The 21,771-nt window shown below is 44.5% G+C and overlaps 1 protein-coding gene across 1 annotated transcript in view; it reads right to left on the reverse strand.

The window, feature by feature from the left end:
* The window catches only part of PCMTD1 (protein-L-isoaspartate (D-aspartate) O-methyltransferase domain containing 1), an 84,479-nt gene that overhangs the window by 36,699 nt on the left and 26,009 nt on the right, over positions 1 to 21,771 (reverse strand). The gene's annotated exons all lie outside the window — the stretch shown is intronic.

The following is a 21,771-nucleotide window of genomic DNA, read 5'->3' on the forward strand; positions in this document are numbered from 1 at the left end:
GCGGCCAGATGTGGAGCCGTGGCAGTGTGGGGTGCTGGGGGGCAGCAGCAGCCACCATGTGTGAGCTCCCCCAAACACCCTCATCTGGTCACCCAGCAGGGCTGCACTTGTGCGGCCCACAGAGGGGTACCGCTGCCTTCAGCCTCTCCACCTGGCCCTGCTCCTGGGAGGCCGTAGCAGCACAGGGTGGCAGATGGCAGCACAGGGTGGTAGGTGACGGCGCTCCATCTCCACCCACCTATGTGTAACCCGTAGGGCCTTCCCAAGTACTCTCAGGGGTACATGTACCCCTAGTTGACAACCCTGCTTTAGAGGATTAACAGAGGTGGCTGTAACAGTTCAAATCTGTAGCTGTTGGCTTTGCAGGGAGGGGAGAGGGAGAAGAGTGATGCTGATGAGGGGAATGCCACCTCCACTCCAGGCAGCTGTAGCATTCAGCTATGGGTGAGCTAGTGTGCCATGGCACAAGACTTTTTCTTTATTCTGCCTTCCCATAAAAAGGTCCTTGTTTTGTTTGGGGTAGCATAGTGTGCGAGTAAGTACAGCATGTCACACAGGATTTTTAAAAGAAAAATATTTAACTTATCCTGGGACTCATGCATTTAAGTTGCACACCTGTGTTTGTAAAATTTCATTCAACATACTTAATAGTGTAAACGTTCCTTTCTCTTCTGGTTCAAAAGAAAAGCATGCAAAGGTATGCAAAGGTAACATTTTATAGTTATTTAAAAAAACTGTAAAAAAACTGTAAGTTCCTAAAATTCAATAAGATGTGCTTAATTTCTGGACATGGTGTGAACAGAAGTGGAACACATCAAAGCCTTACTAGTTTGGGTGTTGAACGAGTTGGACTAATAGGGATGTGAAAGGTTAAATGATCGAACTATATTTATACTATTAATGCACTACAGTTAATGTTTAAAACAGACTATGTTGTGCAAATTATCATGCCACTTACTACTTTTCCAGACTACCACTCCCTGAGGCAGCAAAGCCCGCTTCTGCATACTGCCTGCCTCTTTCACCAGCAGTTTGCCCCATTTAAACTGAAGAGCTGGGGCTGAGGTGAGTAGAGGAAACATTGGAGACGAGCTGAGCCAGCCTTCTCCCTAAAGGAGGAATCATAGGGAAGGGAAGGCAGGGCAGGGCAGGGCAGGGCCTGATGGCTGGTAGCAGGAGCACAACTTGCTGCCTGCATGTGTTGCCCTGCAGCAAGCAGAGCAGGGACTGGCTACTCCACAGGTATGTGGTATTGGTTAAACAGTTAACAAATGTACATTAGAAAAGCTGAAATGGCTCATTTTAAAAATATTTACATCCCTAATTCAGATGTTTACTATAATGGTAAAAATCTATGCTTCAGTTTCTCAGGTTGGGGAGAGGAAAGCAAGCTTCTGTTTTTAGTGAAGATCCATCAGACCATGCTTATCCATCTAAAGAAACAATGAAAAGGCAGGCGAAGCACTCATTTCTTTCCCTGTTGTTAACAGATATCATTGTTATAGCCAGTGGCACAAAATTTGACACAGCTTGGCCACTGAAATGCACATTTTAGTAAAAAAGAAAATACTAGAAAAAGAGAAGCACTGGTTTCATCCATGTTCTGAGAAGACGGTAATAAAGTGATTAGGCACAGCTAAAAAAGCAGTTTCATCCAGTTTGAAAGGCCATGAGCTGAAAACAGGTAAGGGCTACATGGTACAAGAGGGCTATATGGTACAAGTCAGCGTTGTGCTCAGGCAGACTGCAGCCACTTCATATCTGGAAGCTATACAAGTGCATTATTACAGAGCTGTATGTACCTCAAAAAGCTATGCTCAGAAGCAAAGCTTTTTGGCACATGCAGCATGTTTTAGTTGCACGTTGTCTTGTACCATACAGGGATAGCATTAGAATCCTAGATTCTAATTCCCAACTCCATCTGAAACAGTCTTGTGAAACCTCTCCACAAATCCTTTGATAAAATGGAAGACATACTTTACTGCATACAACAGTAACCCCCAAAGGGTGTGCCACACCACTCTTCCATTGCTCTCATGGCACACGAGAGTGCTGCGAGATCACCCTGTCTGAGGAGGTAAATGCTTTCCTCCCATCGGGCACCCACCTGCCCCAGCTACTCTGGTGGCTCCTTCAGCTGCTCTTCTGGGAACTGCCACCTCTGCTACTTGCTTCCCCTGCCCTTTCCTGCCCCCAGGCAGCCCACGTGCCAACCTCCTCCATGCTCCCAGTCATGAACTCTGCTGCAAGGGGCAGATGGGTGGATGCACAGAGCCATGCTTTGTAGCATGGCTTGTCCCCTCCACTCCTCCCAAGGCCACCAAAAGGAGCCATGGGGGTGGTCGTCACCATAGTAGACACTGATGTCTCATGTGGTAGACCAGGCCTAGGAATAGAAATTGCACATAAACCAATATACGTGATTGGAAACCAGTTCAAATCCATAGCACAACACAAGTTCAGTATACATAATCCGCTTTCAAAATGGCCAAAACACAAAACAAAGTGTGCCCAGATATGAAAATTTGAGCATGAGGATCGGCAAAGGCCTCTGCTTGGTTAGTAATGCAGATAATTAAGCATATAGTAATATAAATGGCAGTCAACTTATGCAATAAGAGATTATAATTGATAAATCACACTTTAGTCAACTCTTCCCATTTCTTCACAGTATGTGAACAGTATGAGAGACAGATTCATTTCCTAACATACATACAGCATTCCATACACACCTGGCATACATACTTCAAAACATACCTGATTTGACCATACAACAGCTCAATTCTACTCAATGTTCCCTCAAAAAACAGAATAGCCAAGTGCTCTGGCAATAGAAAGCTACATTCCAAGTTCACAGTAGAAGACAGAAAAATTGCTAACATTTACGCAAGTAACTTTCCAACTAGGAGAATGACAAATATGCACATGCACTAACCAAGTAGAACAGGATGACTAATAGAGAAAGAGTTTAAGCAACTGAATAAAATATTAAACATAGTTGTGGCACGGCTAATTTGTTACATGCTAATTAATATTAGCAGAAACATCAAATATGGGCATTTTGCCTTGTATGGATTGAGTACATCCTAACAGAATGAGACTTCATTCACAAAAAAAATATGTTACCAGCTGCTCCTTTCCTGTACTGTCAAGTACCAACTATTTAGACATATTCCAACTGGTTCAAGTTATCACTGTACATGCCATTAAATTTTTTTGTTTTGTTTTTTTACAAAGTGATCTAAACTTAAGTCCCAATTTTCAAATACTCTGACACACCTGCACAAATCCCTATTTTCATATATGTTTATTTATGTTGTCTTCCAAGTCAGTGTTGGGGCCGCCGCCCCTCCTGCAGGCCCCGAGGGACAGCGAGGCAGGCACCGTGGAGGAGGCTGCTTTGCCTCGGGCTGTGGCACTTCCAGTTTCGCTGAGCCCCCATGGTGGGCACTTCCAGTTTCGTTTTTACCTTACAAGTCAGCATACCAGTTAACAGAGCAGCTTTTACTGTACTAAGAGCTATCCAAAGGTATTAATGAAAGGCCTTTAGTATGTTAAGGATACAAAGCTCAGCAGAACTGCTAAATGCTGCTTTTCTGGAAAAGCTAATACAAGAAAGGAAACTGATGAAAATCTGCTGAACTGGTCCATAATTAAGGTTACCAATTTGAATATACAGCCTTTAAGAGTAATAAGTTTGTCTTTACAGCAATAGTAATGGGAATAAAGTTAGCCAAATTATCACTGAAAGGAGTTAACTAACTCTAACCATTCACCCAGAAAAATTAAAAGGAAGTTGTCATCAGCAATGGTCTTAAAATAAGATTACCACGGGGCTTTAAGGGATAAATGGGGAAAAAAGTAGAAAATGTTTTAATTAGACTAGCAAATTTACTTTCCCAAGGCTCAAAGCTAAAAGTCAGAAGACACCTACACAAAATATTTACTACACAGTCGAATAATTAACTGCTCAGTTAATTTCTCAGTGTCTACATGTGCGCCCCTATTAGGGTGCAAGAAACTAAAAAAAAACTACAGCAGGGTTTATTGCTCCTGGGAAGGTCCTGGGTGCACAGTTTTTCTTGTACACAGCAGAGTAAGTATAGGTGCCAAGCCAGCTGGCTGGGGCACAAGGGTGCTTCAGTGCAGGGGCTGCCTACCAGCTAGCCCCACAATGAAGCACCCGTCATGTCCCAACCAGCCCCTCTGCAGCAAACTGAGCCTGGTCAGAGCAGCCCCAGGCTGGCCGACTGATCTTCTGGGCCCATGTCAGCTGCGGCTGCTGCAACCCAGCTCAATTCACCTGTGGTCTGTGCACATGTAAACCATGCACCCAGGAGCTTCCAAGGAGCAATAAACTGCAGAGCAATAAGCTCAGAAGTTTATTGCCGCACATTAATGGCATGTGTAGATGCACCCAGTGTGATGCTATATGATGCACGCAATGAAAATTGTAGTATAAGCAAAAAAAGTGAGTAACCCAAAACTTAAGTTTCTAAACAGATGCATACACTGAGAAAATTAAATTTGTAATTACAAGATATTGGAAGTATAGATGCCAATACTGTTAGTCATTACCCCAATGCCACCCTCCCCACACATGCTGTATGATCAGCAATGGAAATTTCTGAATAGCTGCAACAGTTGTCTTTCATACGGAATGCCAACACACCCTTTAGTCTCCTAAACTAACAACTGCTCCCTACCAACAGCCACAACCAGAAAGGAGGATTATAAAAAAAACCCAAACTGGTCACTGAGGGACAAAAGAAAGTGTGCCAGAGAGACATGTGTTCTGGTGAAAGTATGCAGGATTCAGACCAAAACGTGAAAAGTATAGAAGAGTGGCTGAACACAGTATTGTCAACTGTGTCAAAAATCATGAGACAAACTTAAATGTCAAGAGATCTGGGATGTAAATCATGAAATGCTCCGTTCTAACCTCTGCTCCCCTTGGCTCCTCATGCATATGCCCTGATCATTCCCCCTGTCCATTGTGGCCCAAGGCTCAGTGCTGACCTGGCACAGCTCCCTGCATGCCCCCACAGCAGGGCCCCTTCTAGGCTCTTCTCCCACACAGGCTCCCAGGGACTTTGCACCAGTTCCAGCCTGGTTGTGGCCAGAAGAAAAAATCCAAGATTTGAGAGTTCCATTTCAAGACTGTAAGTCAGACTTAATCTTACTTAGAAGCTGCAACTTGAACAATAATTGCGAGAGTTGGCATTACTGTGAACAACTGCTAAAAGACAATAGGCAGAGATCCAAAAAGACATCCTGTGGCTGCTAAAGCAGTTGACCTACCTGCATGAACAAGTTTTGACTGGGGCATAACACCCCCCCCCACAGCAGTTTTATGTACACTAAAACATAGACAGTATGGCTTACTGGCAGGGGTCATAACACTGCCGAGTCACACACCCTCCACCATGCCCACATCAGTTTCTACTATGCCCTGCCAGTGGACAGAAATGATAATTTTGATTACACATAGTTATCAAATCAGTATGCTGTCATCCCTGTACATAGCTTTTGAATAGCTGGTAAAGAAACAACGTAACTAAGGTACGGCAACTAGGGTAGCAGCCCTGGATGCTAAGCCTGTGCAAAGCAGAAAGTATTCACTTAGGATTTGGCAATTTGGAAGGACAGTGATTTGATTTGATTTGGTGATTTGAATCACTGTCCTGATTCAATTTGGCTGAATCCAACTCAGATGATATTCGGCCATAGACTATACAGGCAGGCAGTGCCAGCAGGGGCAGCTGGATGAGTCCTGGTCTGAGCTGCAAGCCCAGGGAGAAGCCCTGGCTCCTCCAGCTGTTCCTCTGGCTGCCCCCCTGCTGGGGCAAGGCAGGAAGTGCAGGCAGCCCCAGGAGAAGCTGCAGGGGCTGGGGGGAATGGAACCAGGAGCTGGGGGAGAAGCCCCTGTTCATTTCCCCAACCCCTGATCATTCCCCCCAGCTGCTTCTCTCAGGGCTGCTGGCTCAAGTCATGGCTCTCCCTGCTGCTCCCCCACTGGGGCAAGGCAGGCAGTGCTGGCAGCCCCAAGAGAAGCTGAAGGGTCTGGGGGAAATGATCAGGGAGCTGGGAGATCAAACCTGGAGCTGGGCTGTCCATAAATTGCTGCCTTCTTTTTGCTATACCCAATATATTTTGTTGAAGAACATGCTACTTGCAAGTTGATACGTCCTATATCATTATTTCTGGCATTGTAGAACTGCCTGTCATTCATACTAGTGCTAGCAATCAGCATGGTCATACAGACACACTACTAGCAGTTTTAAAGAGATATGGAAGTCTAGATATCCTGAAGAAATGATTGCTTTTTCCCCCCCCTTCAATATAAAATTACACCTGCAGATAGTAACCATTTTCCATACATTATTAAAATATTCCATAGTGATTCTCAACCAGGGTGCTACAACACCCTAGGGTGCTCTAAGATCCTTTTAAGTGTGCCCTGCAATGTTAGTACACCGAGGCATGTAAACATGATTCACAAGATGAACCCAGAGATTTTAAATAGGAAGCCACAGTGTTAAAAACTTTTTGACTTTCTGTGGTTTAGGCAGTTTGCAACAGAAGAATTGCAAACTACTCAGTTTTTCCAGTAGTCAAAAAACCAAGTTAAAATGAAAAGCTTTTATTTTCCAAGGGGTGCCTAGAACATAGGAAAGTTGAAAACTACTGCCTTAATCACTAAAATGCATTACAAAATCCATGTTAGATTTCAAATACAATACACCATCAAGCATTGTATTAACGTTCACACTGAAACACCAATAAACTATTGGCGCATCAAGCATTGTATTAACGTTCACACTGAAACACTAATAAACTATTGGCGAAGGAAGGTTTGAAAGCTTCACTGCCTCAAACCTCACTGCACTGGCACTGTTTACTAGTTAGATGCCACAGTATTCAGTTAGATAAAAGCCAGTTGGCTTCATTTATCCACCCTAACAACAGGGGCTCCTAGACATTAGGAAAGTCATGCAGTACAGGAATGGGACAAACTTTTCGCTCACTAGAACAAAGTCTTTGTCATGAGATGCAGTTACTTTCCCTTCACTTTTCCAAATGCACGCTTCGCACTCATTCTGCAACTGTTCAGGTTAGTTAAACATATACTTGCTTCAGTTCATCTTTCTAGAAAGCAGTTTTTACAGCTGTGCAAAGCTTCGGTCCCTGCTTCGATTCAACGGAAATTCAGCCCAATTCAGTGGCCAAATCTCTGAATCTGAATCAGGAGACCCTTTCTCTCTCCGAATTGAATTGGAACCCTCCAAATCGATTCAGAGAAATTAGGGAAGATTTGGTGATTTGGACAGAGACACAGCTTGAAATGTTTTTTTCCATGTACCTCAAGGTACCAGGGAGCCCTTGAACGCTGAGATGGTGGGGCGGATGGAGCACCCCACAAGAGTGTGGGCGACTCCCCAGCATGCTCGGCAGCAGATCCCCACACCCTCCCGGCTTGGCACCTGAGAGTCTGGGGGGGCACCCAGGATCCCCCACCCCCGCCAAGGCCGATCACCAAGCTGAAGGAGCACAGCCCCACATACACTCCCAGGCAGACCCAGAAGTACTTCCGGTCCACTTCTGGGGGGTGGGCTGCACTCCTATGGGACACTCCATCCGCCCCAGCGTTGCAGCCTTCATGAGTCGTGCCTGGTATTCTCAAGGTATGTAAAAAAGACATTTAAAGCTGTACCTATGGCCAAGGAGCAAAGGGTGCTCCCAGAGGTGCAGCCCCCCAGATCTGCATGCCCAATAAACAGTAGGCTGCCACTCCTGCCTGGAGCCAGCAGCAGCAGCAGCAGCAGCAGCAGCAGCAGCCTTCCCAGTGCTGGGCATGGGCTGCGCCCAGCACCAGTCTCAGGCGGCAGTGGCAGCGGCAGCCTCCTGTCATCCAGCATGCAGATCCAGGGGCCTGCACCCCCAGGACAAGTTCAGCACAGCCCTGCAGCCCTCCCAGGGGTGCAGGCCCCCAGATCTGTACGCCAGATGACAGGAGGTTGCCACTGCCAGCAAGTGTCACAAGTTTTGCTCTGAACAGCCGTTTCCCAGAAATCTCTGCTCTTATCTCCTTGAAACTTGGCAGAGCTTCATGCCCACAGAAGGAGCTATCATCCCTGCAATTTACATCCGAATCAGGCACAAAATGACAAAATTTTAGGCATTTTCATGATTCTCCATTATAGGATATGGACAAAAGGTTGAAATGTGTCGATACAGAAAAAGTTTTGATTAAACGAAATGGAACAGTACTTCAAAACAAAATGAAACGGTGAAAGAAATCACTATCCCTTCGAAACAGCGAAATGGACATTGAAATGAAACAGTACAGTTTTGCACAGCCCTAATAATACCTGATTATAAGGTAGAACAGAAGTAACTACACATTTGATTGCTACCTTACACAAGTCTAAGCTTCCCAAAATATAGCAGCTACCCTATACCAGACTGACAATTTCCCAAAAGGCAGCACTCCCAAAGAATGTACAAATGTTTATGTAGAGTACGTGTCCTTTTTTTGCCAGTGACACTCTGTGGATTTAAATTCATTTGTACAAGTGACTGAGTGTGAAGCAGCTTGTCACTAAAACTAAAAAAAACAGAATATTTACCCACAACAACCATTTAACCTTGGTAAGACTTACAATGTCTTGTCAACACATTACCATCAAAATATGGCCTTTTGTTGTCAGGAATAAACTTCTTTGAACCTACTTACTGAGAAAATTTAGCATGTGCACATTCTAGTCCTAGTGAAGATCCTGTTGTTAGCTCCCCTAGAATACTGAATCAATGCACAGATTCTTCTGTTGTAAGACTGAAATCATGGAAGATGGAAGTGAACTGTTCTCATGTAAAATCCAAAGCTGTCTTGCTCATAGCTATGTCCAAGTATTCACTATAAGACATGCATAGAGACCCTACTTAGCAGGCTTGCAGATTTCATGGAAACCGCAACATCTGGGATTGTCTGCCAAACCCACAAAAACAAAAACTGCAATAGAAGTAAAATGCTGGCTCCCCAGTAGGGAGAAGCATGGGGCCGCACAAAAGTCATCCAGCAATCAAGATGGCAGTGCCCCCTTGTCCCTTCTCCCTGCCCCCACAGAGCTTATCTGCCAATCAGCACAAGGGGAAGGGCCACCACAAAACCACCACAAAATTAGAATTAGAATGTTGCATCATGACCAACCCTCAACGCCTCCCCCCCAGCTATTTAGATAGATGCCTAGACACAGACATAATAATTCATAGAAAGAGGGTACTTCTAAGGAAGATGGAGAACCCATCAAAATATTCTACAGGAATGAAGAAAATGTTTTAGGCTACAGACAGACATTACACAACTGGTTTAAGTGAATGGAAACTGGTTTAAACCTGTAACAGAACAGATGTTGAGTGCACAGACACCAATTTCAAGATGGCTGAAACTGGTTTGAGATAAACCTGGTTGAATGCAGTATGAGACTTAAACTGATTTGACTCAAAACAGTTTATGTAATGTCTGTCCTAGACCGCTTGCTGGTTTAAGATGAGCCAGACTCCCCCCAACATCCCGACATGCTCTCTGGACTGAGCAGGGCTCTGCTCCACAGCAGGGCTGGCCCCTCCCCTCTGCTCCCTGGCTGGAGATCTGACAGACTGCAGGCACAGCAAGGTCTGCCGGGCTTCCCCCGGCCCCCCAAATCAGGGATCCCCCCTCCCACGTCCCAAAGCACAGACTCCAGGGGTATGTGGTATGCAAGCAAATATTTTACATCAACATTTCCCAAACTCTGACAGATTGCGCACCACCAATTTAAAATGATCCAACCTTAAGTACAGCCAGGAATTTTTTCAGTCCAACCTTATGTACCACCAGCAGATTTTTGTCATATTAGGTAATTATAATAAATATTAACGTGTACCACTTCCAGGTTATCTGCATACAATTGGTGGTACCTGTACCACAGATTGGGAACCGCCGCTCTATGAAAAGCTGAAACTGATAACACTATGTTCCTCCACATTTAATGTGTAAAATGTGATTACTGAACTTCATTAAAATTAACAATGCTTTATTATATACAGGGCTGATAGCACCAAATATTGAGCCTGGCAGACACCTATTAAGGTCACCTAAAGATTTCTATTACATGCCTCTGCTTTCAATTGTTTCTACTATTGGTAAAATGTTATCTGCTTGGGCTAAAGTTTCTATGTTGCCTAGTTGCCTTTGGCAGCACATGAAAAGCTAGCATAGTCCGAAACCTCAGGTGCACAGATTTAAATACATACGGCTTCCCTTCAGAACATTCCAGTTGCCATTTCTGTATTGTGCTGAAAGCACCTGACAGTAGCAGCCAAGGAAGTGGGAAACTGGGACTGAAAAACCAGCTATGCAAGATGATTCAGCTGGGGAGGGAAAACTGGAGAGGGAACCTAGAACCTGAATTTCTACTGGGTGCCGTGACAGTAGTAACAGATGTGATGAGGAACTAGGGCTGGGACAACTGGATCAGCTGGGCAAACAGCAAAAGGTAGGAGAATATCCTGAAGTTGATCAGGAGTTTGAAAAGCAAGATAAGGACAAAACCAATAAGGATAAGGAATATGGGCTGGAGACAGACTGCAAGAACTGATTTGGTAAGCTAGGAAAGATTGAGTTTAGGGAATTGAGAATGAAGTATTGAGGCAGAAAGGAAGAACTAAAAATGGATAGGACTAATGTTTTTTTTGTTTTGTTTTTTTTAAAGAAGAGGCAAGATTAGAACCTGGGTGGGGAAAAAAATACACCACAAAAACAAAACAAAAACATGGGTTAAGAAACCAAAAGAGTGGAAGTTGGAAGTGGGATGGAGATATGATGTTGAGAAGCAGCAAGATCAGGAACGAACAGAAAAGCCCATACTTAAACTTCCTCCAGCATCTGTAACGGAACCCAAGCTTCTGGCATCTCACTAATCCTCCGAGACACTCACTTAAAAAAGGATTGCATCTTCCTCTAGTACTGGTACATATCAATTATTCTACTGGCTCAAGCAGAAGAGGCCTTGCACTAGTTCCAAAGTCTCCAATTCTTTTGATGACTCATGGAGATGTCAAGATATCACAGTGGAACTTTTTTCAGTTTACTGTGGAATTATATACAAACCATATTTAAATGACGTTTAGATGGCAAAAACAAGTGCTTGAATCTTTTAAAATGACAGATTTAAGGTTGCCTGTGCAACTTCAACTGAATTGTTGTTGACTATACGGAAGTTATAATCTATTGTGTTTTAAGATGTGTAAAAAAGGAATGCTTTATTGGGATGCACTTATCTTTTAAAAATTGGATGTTCCACAATGGTATCGGTTTTAATGCCAAAGCTAACTAGATGGATTTTACATAACTATGTAGGACTAAATTATTTCCTCAAACTAATCTACTTGTAGCAGAATTTCCAGTTGTAGCATGCTTGCAGGAAAACATGCATGATTTCAAGTTAACCGAGTATTAAATACTTACTTTTATTCAGATCATCAAGGAAGAGGTGCAGAGGTCTAATCTGTATTCTAGCTATTCTACACCACTTAGCAAAAGTAAGACTATGAAGATGAGCAACAGAAAATGAGTTAACTGTACCTACAGTGATGCCAGAGCACAGATACAAATCAGAATGGGGGGGGGGGGAGAAATCTTCAGTTGTATAGCCATGGAAGGCACAGACTGGGTATGAGAAGACTAGAGAGAATTCTATACATAAGGCTGTTTACAGTATTTCTAAACATATGGCTATTTACAGTATATTACTGTACTGTTTTACCAAAATGTGAGTGCTATTTTAAAAGTATTACTTCACATTTTTCTCTCCACCATTAAAACAACTGAAGCTGTCAAACTTTGCATTTCATAAAAAACCAAAAATACCCACTTACAGTGAGGCAATTAAAAAAAAAAGCAGTAGGTACTGTACCCACATTACAGGGCATCTATCACCGATTGGCACTGGGTCAGGCCCCAAAGACAATGGAAGTCCTAACACTATGCAAAGGTACTGGATCCAGCCTTCTTCATTTATAACTAAACTTCTCAAAACTTCATAGGCCTTGTTATTTTCATGATTATACACCATCAGCAACGTGCTAGTCAAATTAATTCACAGCCATCTATCCAGCAATAAGTATTGCCTATGAAAAATGTGTGTATTAGAGTAACCAAAAGCTATGCCTACCCACAAAGTGACACAAAGCCAAAAGACTGACGTTCAGATTCTACAGCTCCAGCCAATGATGATGATGACGATGACAACTCCCGATAATTCCTCCAAGTCTTTTGTTCCCAGCGTAGGTCTTTTCCCATTAAAAAAAAAACTTTCCATAAGGAGTTACTGGTTAGGGTTATATTTGTGTAACAACATGACTATTCATAAACAATGTAGAATATAAACACAAACCAGACTGCAGTAATTTAAAACAAGATAAAGTAATTAATTAAATGTAAAAAACCCCCAACAACAACAAAGGAAACTGAGGCTTTGGTGTCGTCTTTCAGGATAAAACAGAAACAAATTCTCATACAAAACTGTTTGTAAAAACTTAAAATTTATTAAACTAGGCAGCTAAGAATCCAAACAAGAGTCACATACTTTCTATAATAATTAAAAGAATGAACAAGCTGCAACATACTACATACTGGTGCTGGTATCAACATCCCAACAATCCTGAATAAGAATAAAACATTTGCTAGTGGCATTTATAGATCAAAGTCTTGTCAAGTTAGAGATAGTATTTCAACAGAAATCTAGGTGGTTTCCTGGCAGTCTTTCCAAACAGTGCCAAACCTCAAATGGCATCTCTCAAAACAACAGGGCTACCCAATTCCCAATCATCTCACCGAGCCTTGCAATGGACCCAAATGCCTTCTGTACCCCAACATCAATACAGGCCCCATCATCATTTTTGACTGAATGATATAAATTGTAACATCCATGGTTCATTCACTTGCAACCCCCCACCAATGTCATATACACTACTACCTGCTTACACTGCCCCTCTGCTGTCTTCACTGGACAGGCCAGGAGATCCCTATTAACAAACACTGCTCTGACATCAGCTGCAGAAAGACAAGCAAGCCTGGGGCAGAACGCTTTAACCTCCCTGGACACTCCATTGTTGACGTGAGGGTAGCTGCTTCCGACAGCAAACTTTTAATAAATGATTTGAAAGGGAACATGCAGAATAGGGAATCATCCAGACTGGACTGTGTTGAGTATAAAACAGGGACTATGAATTCTTATCCCATTCTCTAGATTAGCTTCTGTGACTCCTTGTTCCTAGAGATTTACTGCTTGTGTGCTTGCTTCTTGTAGCACTGACCCCCTTCTCCTCTGTGTCTTTTGTATTCTAATTTTTCTTTTCTTATCCTCTACTTTCATCATACCCTTTAATAGCGTCTGATTCAGTCAACTGCAGCTCAGGAAAGCCTGTGACCCCACAGTTTCCCCAACCCCTGAGATCCAGTGATTTCCCAGAGATGCACACTGGGGTGTATTGCTAAACTGACATCCAAGTTCATCAAGCAATTATCCCTTCCAAAAGACAATACACCAAGATGTCTGCAAGTCTGGAAGTCTACTACACCAAAAAAAATGAATGCGCCTTGCTGTGGAAAGACTAGCAAAATGTTTTATCATTTTTAAAAAGTATATGAAAGTACATGTAAAATCATTATAGAAACCCAGCAGGATTTTGGGAGAAGCTACCAAATTCCCAAAGAAAACAGTTTTGCAGGTGAAAGGAGGGTGGGCAACAGTTCCTACTTGTTTAGCTACATGATGGTTCCTTATAGTCTTCAGGCTGCCAATAGCTCTTGCAGCTGGATGCAAGCACTATGTCCGGCCACCAGATGGAGCAACTCCACTAAACTTTAGGTGACCAAGCACTGAGAGCACCAGTCATTAAGCAGTTCAGGTCTGGCTTTTATATTAGGCAATCCAGTACCTTTTAATCCAAGAAGTTGAGAGAATGATATAATACTATTTTGCTATGAATAATTTTAAAGTAACCATAAAAAGGTTGTTTTATGTGTTTTCAGGTCCTTCTTAGACTTCCTTCTACAAACTTTGATCAAGTTTCCCTTTCCCCGAGTATAAGAAAGCTTTTTTATTGAAAGTATCATACTTTAGCCTACAGCCTTTTCTGGGCAATTGCCCTGGACCTCAGGGACAGGACAAAAGGCAAAAAAAATGGGACAACTTCATGACTTCAGATAGAGAAAGATTAAACTGCCAACAAAGGAGAACCAACTTGTCCCTGATGTTGTGGGAGGACCATACTAGGCATAACAGACATGAGCTGCCAACCAGAAAGCAGAATGGGCATATACAACAAGAAAACACGTGGTTGAAAGGGGAGGGACCAGACAGAAATGCACTGCTGAACATGTCTCCATTCTGCATGATGTTACCTATGCAGTGAGAAGGCTGTGGTGACAATCTGGGCTTTTCAAATACACTCTCCTGACAGCAAGTTCCAAGGCACATGTTCTTCCTTGAAAGTTTTACTAAACAAACTTGGCTTAGAAGATAATTTTTTTTACCAATATAAAATTTCATTCTTTAAATTTTAGCAGGTAGCCTTCATCTACAGCCCTTTGCCACTGAATTTGGTGGAGTCTGGTTTTGTTTTGTTTTTAAATGAAAATTTTTTTTAAGAGGTGCACCGATATATTGATGTCAAATCAGATCGACAGCAATAAAAGGAAAATTAACATTATCGGCTATTGGCTTTTTTTGGCCAATGCAGCTGATAATGTACCAATAAATAATATGCCTTCTGGGCAGGGCCCCTAGGAGTCATGTGCATGCATGCATCCAAGAATGCATCCAGGCATCAGAAAGCAGCTCTCTGCAGGTAAATCTGTGGAGGGGAAGAGGCATGGGGGGGGGCATTGACGCCCCCACAGTGAGGGAGGAAGCAGGGCAGGGTGGTGAATGGGACCAAGCCACAAACAACTGGTCCAAGGGATCAGTGTCCTGGTGCTTAAATATGGTGGCAGGGATGCTTGAACTAGCTTTAGTTCAAGTAGTGCCACCATTATTTTTTAAATGCCAGGACACTTTTAAAATCAGAGCACAGCACAGCTGACTGGGGAGAAGGGGGAAGCAGACTGCAGGCTCTTCGCCCTGCTACCTTTGCCCCAGGTGCCACATACTAAACCGCACCTCATCCCCTGCCTGTCCAGCAGCGGGAGGCACAGCTTGCCACCACCACTGCTGCTGGACAGGCAGGTGACATGGCGCAGCCAGCATGCAGCTCCTGGGACAAAGGCAGCAGTGCAGAGAGCCCCAAGCCCACAGTGGGAAGCCGCCTCCACCCTCACCTTAATCAGCTCCGCTCTGGTTAAAGGTATGCCAACGCTTAACAATGGTGGCAGCAATGCTTGAACTAAAGCCCATTTAAGCACTAAAATGCTGATCTTCTTGATGAGTCACCCATGGCTGCCGCCCCCCACCCCCAAGCCCTGGAATCCCATTTGCCACCCCCCCCCCATGCTGCCAGAGCCCCTACTCCTGCCCCACTCCCTCCCTCACCATGGGGGCCTTGATCTGCCCCCTCACACCCCTTCTGCTCCACAGACTTACCTGCAGTGCATTACTCTCCACGCTACCCAGCTGCATTCCTGGAAATCAGTTATCAGATCGGTATCTGATACCATAAGCAAAAGGAACATGTTTGCTGTTGGGGGGAAGAGGGGTGAAGCTCAGAGCCTGCCTTCACTGGCCCCTGGGGGTGCTCCCACATGCCCCCCAGAAGAGGCTGCCTGAGTGGCCCCACTCCCCAGCTCTGCACATCCCCACCTGCTGGTGACCGTGGGACTGATAAAGTGGAGGATGATGTCTGTCAGACTTTATGGGTCCTCAGGTGACTGAGAAGCCCAGGTCTTGATGAACATTCTTCAGCAATGGGAGCATGTTGTTGTTAGGGGGAGTGAGATTCACAGCCCCAGGCTGGTCTCCTTCTCCTTCCTCCACCCTGTCAGTAGCAACTGGGCAGGGGAACCTCACACCCTTTCCCCCCTAGCAAGGCAGCGATGTGCTGTGTAACTAAGGCTGTTACAGGGAGAGAGACCCCAGATCCTTTCCACCGTGGCACCCATGGCTAGGGCAGCTGTGGGGAGAGAAGCCCCCCACCCCTTCCTCTCACCCCCCTGGGCAGCTGAAGCCTGTACCTAGCTGGGGGGAGGAGGTGGGGACAGGATCAGAGGCTGTCACCAACTTGGATCATTGACAGCTGATGGGGTGAGGCCAGCCCAGCATTCAGACAGAGCAAATAAACTCTGCCTAAGACTAGAGTGCAGTTCTGTACAACATCCCCTGAGATGGCAGTAATTGCACACTCTAGGTTAACCCTCAGTGGGATCCGGCACAGATGTTTGATACAGCATTGTAACAGAATGCACTTTAGTCTCATACCTCATCCACTGAGGGTTACTTTAGAGCACGATCCACCATTTTAAAAGCTCCAAGAACTGTGAATGTCTGTTCAGTTACGGCTTGAGTGCTTTAAAAAGTATGCTTAAAGCACTTTAGGTGTAGTGTCTATACCAAGCCTGTATTTTTCTGTGCTGCCTGGTCTTGATATTGGGATGGAATGAACATGGTGATAGGCACTCAGGTTTTATTGTTGTTTTTTTAAAATGTTCTGTCCAATTATGTGTTATGAAAAAATCGTTCAGCAGTACACTTTTAGTTTTTATTCTCACTGATCAGAAAGAAGAGTTCTAAATTAGAATTCACTTTACTGCAGTTAAATGCAATTCGTGTTTCCTTTACAGAGACCATTATTTTTGTAAGGCAAGGAGGTACAATACAGAAAGGTAATTCAGTCTGCCATGCCTATACTTCCTTTTCTTCACCTTACTGGGCCCTTTCCACCCCTCTTCTATATAGTTCTCATAGTCCCATTCTTTTAAAGAATGTATGATTACAAGTACATAACTCGTGGACTGGAGTTTGGCATATACAAAGTGACAAATCAATAGGTATGGTAAATTAAGGTCATCTTAAGCCACTTTAAAAGGTTAGTTTTATGAAAAGATTCTTTTAAAACAAAACTACTCACACCAAGCTTACTCAGAACACACAAAAATAAAAAGTATCTTAGATGCATAGTGAGCTCTAATAACTTTTCTGATTTCACTAGTGGCATAATACGTCAGAATAACATCTTCTGTTTAAAACTCAAATCTACATACACTGAAACTTACTTTATTAGTAGTTATTTCAACTTTTCAATTATTTTAAGAATTTTTATTGAGATCAGAATGGCCACACCTTTTTAAATTTTGCTAGGTTTTCCTGGGCTATTCATATGACTTCATTGAGAGCAATGTTAGATTCGTCCCTAACCTCCTTCTTGCACCCCCATCTTCAAATTGTGCCTTATTTATTTAACATTCATGCAATAAACTTATGCCTAACTTATTGAATCTTATTTAATTAAAAAGCAAGCACTGAATGTGTTAGTTCCTCTCTTTTGTAAGCGGTTGTTAAAAATCAATTCACTTGTTTAAATAAGTACCCAAGTACCTTGCTATTTTTCCAGTATTTAATTGTATAATGCAATCACACTTTGCATATTAATTATTATGCCACTATGGTAAGGAAAGCTTTTCTTATGTTCAGAATAAATATTCAGCATGTCAATTCAATTTGACAGGCAGGAACTTTGTTTTCTAAATCCATGCTATTTAAAGTACACTGAAGACAGTGGTTGGCAGTGTTAGTAATCCCATCCGGTGTGCACATAATTACATTCGACTTTTTTCAGGACTGGAAGGATGAGAGAAGAAATGGAGAATACCTATTATTTCTTCAACGCGAGCATCTGTCTATCAACAATATTGGAAGTCTGAGGGGTTATCATTTTATTAAAAACATTTGGTATTGGAATTCTGAAGCGCAATATAGGCTTAGTTAGTTCACTATTTTAAATTTCCTATACCTCTTTTTGTCACAGGCAGTAACTTGGTAAGTTGCTTTCCCACAGAAGAAAAAAATCAGATTAATCTCTCTCAGGATGCAAAGCTGCTGCCATTAAATTTAGCTACGAAAGAGAGAGCGAGCTCTATTAGCTGTCTACTAGTCTCTCCACGTCTAAAACACTTGCCCATTGGTGAAAACTTACACGGAATTAAAGAACAAAAACAAAAAACCTGAGGGCTTAATGCAACTTTAGCCCATTTAATGGCAGAACTGTAAGGCAAAATCTTAAGCATTACCTGAGCAGCAAGGCTTTAAGGCATGCTTTCTAGGCAACACAGCAGAGAGTTTTTCCCCATCCCTGCTATAAGCTCAATTAGTGCAACAAGCAGAATTGGAAATATTTTTAATGAAGGCAGGAGAAAGCATAATTTTCCTATCTTCTGCTGCTGTAATTTTGAAAGTACTGAAGCACTAAGCTCATTCTACAACTGGGACTTACACAGTACTCCATATGAGAAAAAGGATACTAAATTAAAAGCTGAAGTACAGGAGTGGGAGCAAACAGCCCCAAAAGCAGAATCTTTAGGAAGCTTCCCAGGGGAAACTAAAAAGAAAGCCAGACTGATTGCTTTCTTAATGGAAAATAAAGTCTGTACCACCAAGAACAGACTGAGACTGTAGATAAAGCCAAAACAAAATGAACACTAAGCTGGGGGGTGGCTCTATTCCCAACTCTATTGGGAATTCAAACTCTGAAACCAGAGGAAAGAACTGCAGGGTGCGCAAGTGTTTCAGATTGAAGTCTTTGGCATCATTTCAGTAATTTTATAGATACCTTTAGTCTCTGAAGGGTAGTCACAAAAAGCAGTAAAAAAAAAAAAAACCAACCAGAAACACAAAAAAGGGTATTTTCCTAGCCATGTATCTTGCTCTTGTCACTTGCTCCACATGCAGTGAAAAGGGAAAAAAAAAAAAAACAAGTTATACCCTAGATGTGCCATAGTAATTACTCAGCAGATATGCCAGGTGAGACAAACCAGTGAGACTCTCACCCCTCTTAGTTCCTTTGTGATGCACAAGAGAGCTGATCAGTACAAAGGGACTCAAGAAGTCCCCATTCCAGCTACAAAACGATAGAAGACAGGTATAAAGCTGACCACCAGAGAACGGCCAACACATGCAGAAATTTGAAACGCAGTGACAATGCATAACCAGATTGGGGAAGTTTGTCACAGAGCAGCCTCCCGGGGGTACTTTCCTGGGACCACTCAAGCCCTATCTAGTCTCCGAGTACCTTGTGAAGCCAGTCCAGGCTTGACAACTAAGGCAAGAGTGGGGAGCCTTCGAAGTGGGGACCTAGCAGTTTCTCTCCCTCCCTGGGTCTCTGTGGCCTGACTCCAAGAGCTGACATTCAGGTCTGCTCCTGAGAGAGGGACTTCTCCTCCTGGAGTAACTCAGTGCAAACCACAGTTCCAAGCAGCATAGCAGACTCTCTTCAATAAAGGCACTTTCTGGGGCTAAGACCAGTCAGCAAGAAGTTCTCCAGGTCCTCCAAAAGGGTTAAGCAGTTCCTCTGCTCCTAATCCAACAGTCCTAAGCACCTGCAAAAATATTCTGCTATTCCCGTCCAGTCTTTTCCAACTCCCCAGAGCTCCTCCAATTTCAGTCTCCCAAACTCTTCTTGCCCCAGAGCTGCCAGGCTGCTTTTTCCATCCTGCTCTCCCTTTTTTCATATTTATTTTCCTGGGTGTTGCCCATCTCATCTCTCTTGATGCTCCGACACCAATCAAAATTGTTGATACTGCAGGTTCAGCCTTGGCACTTAATCCCTCCTTTTCTGTGCACAGGCTAAGGATGTAAACCCAGTTGTACAATATAATAACCACTAGGTGGACACAATTAACACAAATATCACAATAAAGCAGAGGTGGGCAAAATATAACCCGTAGGCCAGATCTGACCCACAGGGGATCCCTGGGTCTCGCCTGGCCCAGGCAGGCACTGTCTAGCTGTGGTATGTCCTGCCACAGCCTGGACACGCAGCAGGGCTAGGGTGGCTCTGTGGCTGAACTGCCTTTCTAGGCAGCCCAGGCAGTGGTAGCTCCTTCTGGCTGCTGCTGCTGGCCCCAGCTCCATGGTACTGGTGGGGACCCATGCGCAAATCCCCAACCTGGCCTGCCCTGCGTCTGCTCAGGACTCACCCACCCAGGCTGAGCAAAGGCAGCAGCTGGGCAGAAACTGTTGCTCAGCATGGGGGAAAAGCAGCCCCTCCCCCTCACTGTTGCCAGGTCCTTCCTGCTGCAGTTGCCTAGAACCCGTGCCCATGCTGCCCTGCAGCTGCTCTACGCTGCCACTGCTGCCCCACTGGGCAGCCTGGAAGTGGCAGTGACAGTAGTGGAGATGCAGGGCAGCCCAGTTTGCTGCAGGTGGCTGCAGCAGGAAGGGCCTGGTAGTGGTAAAGGCCCCCCCCATGCTGAGCAACAGTTTCCACCTGGTGACCGCCACTGCTCAGCCTGGGTGAGCAAGTCTAGATGCAGCGCAGGCAGGGCTGTACGTGTGGGTCCCCACCAGTACCATGAGGCTGGGGCCAGTAGCAGCAGCAGCCAAAAGGAGCCACTGCCACCACCTGGGCTGCCTAGAATGGCAGTCCAGCTATGGAGCCATTCCAGCCGCACTGCGTGCCAAGGGGGTGGCAGTACGTGCCATGGGCAGGCATTGCAGAGCAGGCACAGGGTGGTCTAGGTTACAGGGGTTCTGACTGGTCTACTCCTGCCGGGCTGAATCTGGAGCAGGCATGGGGTGGGGCTGGGGTTGCACGTTGTTGGAGGTGGCAGGAAGGTACTGCAGGGCATGCGGGCTCCGCGCTGTTGCGGGACAGGTGCTGACTGGGTGGGGTGGGGGTGAGGGGCACATGCACATGGGGGGGGGCTCTCGTGCACACCCAACCATACCCACAAAAATCCTGCCCCACAAGCCAACTACATTCTCCCCCTCAAACACAATCACACACCCTCCAAAGGCCATACCCACCCATACCCTTCCCCCACAAACTCTACACCCCTCCCCAAAATGCACAACCATGCACCTCTGGGAGGAGCCCTGCTTACTGCTATGCACACACATTTCACACCCCCCCATGTACCGCCCCCCACAAACCCTATACCCACCCACAGTCCCCAACACAAACTCCTCCATACCCATCCACACAAGCCCCCAGACCCCACAGACACATACATCTACATGCCCCCCACAAACCCCATACCCATGCACCCCTCCACCCCCACAAAGAGTAAGACTTCATTTTGAGCTATTATGAAATCACTTCTATTATACACAACAAATGCATACTAACCAGGACAATTTTTTTTAAATAAAATTAAAATATATTATTGTGGGTTTGATTTTTAGTACATAATTTGTTTTGGTTTTTTTCCAGTTCCAAGGATGGCAAATCCCCTTCCCAAAAGGGGTACTTCCAGGGGCAAAGGGAGGGACTTCCGGTGGCAGAGGTCACGGGTTAGGAAGCTGGACTTCCAGTCCTCAGATGGCAACCAGGGGGTGGGGCACATGTCAAGAGGCTACCCTTGTAGCCCTTGACAGCTAGCCAAAACTTGTTAAGTGACCCACCAGCTAAAATAATTGCCTGCCCCTGCAATAAAGCAAAGTTACAGTAAACTAGGCTTACATTATACCAGAGCCTGCTCCAGCCCCTGGAAAAGTCCAGAATCAGAAGGTGCAATGTTTGCATAAAAGCATTTCTCCCCCCACCCACCCTTTCCCCTATAAAGACTCAGAGCTGCAC

Source organism: Crocodylus porosus, unplaced genomic scaffold, assembly GCF_001723895.1.
Source record: "Crocodylus porosus isolate Cpor-Errol unplaced genomic scaffold, CroPor_comp1, whole genome shotgun sequence".
Taxonomy (NCBI): Eukaryota; Metazoa; Chordata; order Crocodylia; family Crocodylidae; genus Crocodylus; species Crocodylus porosus.